Raw genomic sequence first — 5,030 nt, 5'->3', positions numbered from 1 at the left:
AGAGGAGGAGGAGGAGGAGGAGGAGGAAGGAAGAGGAGGAGGAGGAAGAGGAGGAAGAAGAGGAGGAGGAGGAAGAGGAGGAGGAAGGAGGAAGAGGAGGAAGAGGAGGAGGAAGAGGAGGGGGAGGAAGGAAGAGGAGGAGGAGGAGTAGGAGGAAGGAAGTGGAGGAGGAGGAGGAGGAGGAGGAGGAGGAGGAAGAGGAGGAGGAAGGAAGAGGAGGAGTAGGAAGGAAGAGGAGGAGGAAGAGGAAGGAAGAGGAGGAAGAGGAGGAGGAAGAGGAAGAGGAGGAGGAGGAAGGCAGAGGAGGAGGAAGAGGAAGGAAGAGGAGGAAGAGGAGGAGGAGGAGGAGGAGGAAGATGAGGAGGAGGAGGAGGAGGAAGGAAGAGGAAGAGGAGGAGGAAGGAAGAGGAGGAGGAGGAGGAAGAGGAGGAAGAGGAAGAGGAGGAGGAGGAGGAAGAGGAGGAGGAAGGAAGAGGAGGAAGAGGAAGGAAGAGGAAGAGGAGGAGGAGGAGGAGGAGGAGGAGGAAGAGGAGGAGGAGGAGGAGGAGGAAGGAAGAGGAGGAGGAGGAGGAAGAGGAGGAGGAAGGAGGAAGAGGAGGAAGAGGAGGAGGAGGAATGAGGAAGAGGAGGAAGAGGAGGAGGAGGAGGAGGAGGAAGGAAGAGGAAGAGGAGGAGGAAGAGGAGGAGGAGGAGGAGGAAGGAAGAGGAGGAGGAGGAGGAAGAGGAGGAGGAGGAAGGAGGAAGAGGAGGAGGAGGAGGAGGAAGAGGAGGAGGAGGAAGAGGAGGAGGAGGAGGAGGAGGAAGAGGAGGAGGAGGAAGGAAGAGGAGGAGGAGGAAGAGGAGGAAGAGGAGGAGGAGGAGGAGGAGGAAGGAAGAGGAGGAGGAAGAGGAGGAGGAGGAAGGAAGAGGAGGAGGAGGAAGAGGAGGAAGAAGAGGAGGAGGAGGAAGAGGAGGAGGAAGGAGGAAGAGGAGGAAGAGGAGGAGGAAGAGGAGGGGGAGGAAGGAAGAGGAGGAGGAGGAGGGAAGAGGAGGAGGAGGTGGAGGAGGAAGAGGAGGAGGAGGAGGAGGAAGAGTAGGAGGAGGAGGAGGAGGAAGGAAGAGGAGGAGGAGGTGGAGGTGGAGGTGAAGGTGGAGGTGGAGGTGGAGGAGGAAGAGGAAGAGGAAGAGGAGGAGGAGGAGGAAGGAAGTGGAGGAGGAGGAGGAGGAGGAGGAGGAGGAGGAGGAAGGAAGAGGAGGAGGAAGAGGAGGAGGAGGAAGAGGAAGAGGAGGAGGAGGAAGGCAGAGGAGGAGGAAGAGGAAGGAAGAGGAGGAAGAGGAGGAGGAGGAAGAGGAAGAGGAGGAGGAGGAAGGCAGAGGAGGAGGAAGAGGAAGGAAGAGGAGGAAGAGGAGGAGGAGGAGGAAGATGAGGAGGAGGAGGAAGAGGAAGGAAGAGGAGAAAGAGGAGGAGGAGGAGGAGGAGGAAGGAAGAGCAAGAAGAGAAATTGTTTCAGATGAAATTCATGCAACTCTTGTTGACCATGTCCTCGGTTGGGCAAAGAGTTCAGACAAATCTTAGCATCTTTACAGTAACTTCTGTAATATAAACCTGCTCTGTACTGTAACTGTGAGTTCTGTACTCTGTGCTCTTACAGCACTCACATGTACTGTAGCTGTTGTGCAGGATGCTGTCTCAAATGTACTGTACAATACCACATACAGGTACAGTAATTACTGTATGATGATCCATCAGTACTTGTAGTTCTCAGACCTGAGAGACGAGCACCTGATGGAGGCAGAAGACTTTTATTTTCAAAACCATGAGACGAACATTGTGAATATGATCAGGCCAACAACACAATTTGCTCAGAGAGGAAACAGACTCAATTTTCCACTTCATGTACAAACTGTTATTTTTCTTTTGTAAGGTTCCTATAAATTACAGTGTCAGCTTCCGTTGTTACCCAGGAGATGATTATACTGTATTCTACAGTACATTACTGTAAGGAATAAAAAAGTTCAAATCTATACATAAGTTTTGTCTTTATATTGTTTTCATCATTTGGAGTAAAGAGGCGTCCTTCATTACAGTAAGTGTTTTGAATCGATCTCACCAGTGTTTAATGGCAGTTTGTTTGTGAATTTGATGCTTTGGTTTGACGTCTGAAGGCAAAGTTTGCTTTTGATGTAAGAGCACATGGTTTTGACATGGAAGTTGGAAGTTTGTGAAGACGAGTGTGCAGTTATGTAATTGTGTTTAGCAAGATGGTGGAGGGCTTTGAAGGTGAGGACCAGGACCTTGAAGGTGATTCGGTGGGAGACAGGGAGCCAGTGGAGTTGTTTTAGGACTGTGGTGATGAGACGGGCGGCTGCGTTCTGGACCAGTTGGAGTTTTTTGCTGGAGCTCTTTATATACAGTCAGTGATCGTCTTTATATACAGTCAGTGATCGTCTTTATATACAGTCAGTGATCGTCTCTATATACAGTCAGTGATCGTCTTTATATACAGTCAGTGATCGTCTCTATATACAGTCAGTGATCGTCTTTATATACAGTCAGTGATCATCTTTATATACAGTCAGTGATCGTCTCTATATACAGTCAGTGATCGTCTTTATATACAGTCAGTGATCGTCTTTATATACAGTCAGTGATCGTCTCTATATACAGTCAGTGATCGTCTTTATATACAGTCAGTGATCGTCTTTATATACAGTCAGTGATCGTCTCTATATACAGTCAGTGATCGTCTTTATATACAGTCAGTGATCATCTTTATATACAGTCAGTTATCGTCTCTATATACAGTCAGTGATCGTCTTTATATACAGTCAGTGATCGTCTCTATATACAGTCAGTGATCGTCTTTATATACAGTCAGTGATCGTCTCTATATACAGTCAGTGATCGTCTTTATATACAGTCAGTGATCGTCTTTATATACAGTCAGTGATCGTCTTTATATACAGTCAGTGATCGTCTTTATATACAGTCAGTGATCGTCTCTATATACAGTCAGTGATCGTCTTTATATACAGTCAGTGATCGTCTTTATATACAGTCAGTGATCGTCTTTATATACAGTCAGTGATCGTCTCTATATACAGTCAGTGATCGTCTTTATATACAGTCAGTGATCGTCTTTATATACAGTCAGTTATCGTCTCTATATACAGTCAGTGATCGTCTTTATATACAGTCAGTGATCGTCTCTATATACAGTCAGTGATCGTCTTTATATACAGTCAGTGATCGTCTCTATATACAGTCAGTGATCGTCTTTATATACAGTCAGTGATCGTCTTTATATACAGTCAGTGATCGTCTTTATATACAGTCAGTGATCGTCTTTATATACAGTCAGTGATCATCTTTATATACAGTCAGTTATCGTCTCTATATACAGTCAGTGATCGTCTTTATATACAGTCAGTGATCGTCTTTATATACAGTCAGTGATCGTCTCTATATACAGTCAGTGATCGTCTTCATATACAGTCAGTGATCGTCTCTATATACAGTCATTGATCGTCTTCATATACAGTCAGTGATCGTCTCTATATACAGTCAGTGATCATCTTCATATACAGTCAGTGATCATCTTTATATACAGTCAGTGATCGTCTCTATATACAGTCAGTGATCGTCTCTATATACAGTCAGTGATCGTCTTTATATACAGTCAGTGATCGTCTTCATATACAGTCAGTGATCGTCTTCATATACAGTCAGTGATCGTCTTTATATACAGTCAGTGATCGTCTTCATATACAGTCAGTGATCGTCTTCATATACAGTCAGTGATCGTCTTTATATACAGTCAGTGATCGTCTCTATATACAGTCAGTGATCGTCTTTATATACAGTCAGTGATCATCTTTATATACAGTCAGTGATCGTCTTTATATACAGTCAGTGATCGTCTTTATATACAGTCAGTGATCGTCTCTATATACAGTCAGTGATCGTCTCTATATACAGTCAGTGATCGTCTTTATATACAGTCAGTGATCGTCTTCATATACAGTCAGTGATCGTCTTCATATACAGTCAGTGATCGTCTTCATATACAGTCAGTGATCGTCTTCATATACAGTCAGTGATCGTCTTTATATACAGTCAGTGATCGTCTTTATATACAGTCAGTGATCGTCTCTATATACAGTCAGTGATCGTCTTTATATACAGTCAGTGATCGTCTTTATATACAGTCAGTGATCGTCTTTATATACAGTCAGTTATCGTCTCTATATACAGTCAGTGATCGTCTTTATATACAGTCAGTGATCGTCTCTATATACAGTCAGTGATCGTCTTCATATACAGTCAGTGATGGTCTATACATACAGTCAGTGATCGTCTTTATATACAGTCAGTGATCGTCTTTATATACAGTCAGTGATCGTCTTCATATACAGTCAGTGATCGTCTTTATATACAGTCAGTGATCGTCTTCATATACAGTCAGTGATCGTCTTTATATACAGTCAGTGATCGTCTTCATATACAGTCAGTGATCGTTTTTATATACAGTCAGTGATCGTCTTCATATACAGTCAGTGATGGTCTATACATACAGTCAGTGATCATCTCTATATACAGTCAGTGATCGTCTTTATATACAGTCAGTGATCATCTCTATATACAGTCAGTGATCATCTCTATATACAGTCAGTGATCGTCTTCATATACAGTCAGTGATGGTCTATACATACAGTCAGTGATCATCTCTATATACAGTCAGTGATCATCTCTATATACAGTCACTGATCATCTCTATATACAGTCAGTGATCGTCTTTATATAAAGTCAGTGATCGTCTTTATATACAGTCAGTGATCGTCTTCATATACAGTCAGTGATGGTCTATACATACAGTCAGTGATCATCTCTATATACAGTCAGTGATCGTCTTTATATACAGTCAGTGATCGTCTTTATATACAGTCAGTTATCGTCTCTATATACAGTCAGTGATCGTCTTTATATACAGTCAGTGATCGTCTCTATATACAGTCAGTGATCGTCTTCATATACAGTCAGTGATGGTCTA

Source organism: Scophthalmus maximus, chromosome 5 (genome assembly GCF_022379125.1).
Source record: "Scophthalmus maximus strain ysfricsl-2021 chromosome 5, ASM2237912v1, whole genome shotgun sequence".
In the NCBI taxonomy this organism is placed as follows: Eukaryota; Metazoa; Chordata; class Actinopteri; order Pleuronectiformes; family Scophthalmidae; genus Scophthalmus; species Scophthalmus maximus.
The sequence above is the reverse complement of the archived record's forward strand: the minus strand, read 5'-3'. Positions refer to the sequence as shown.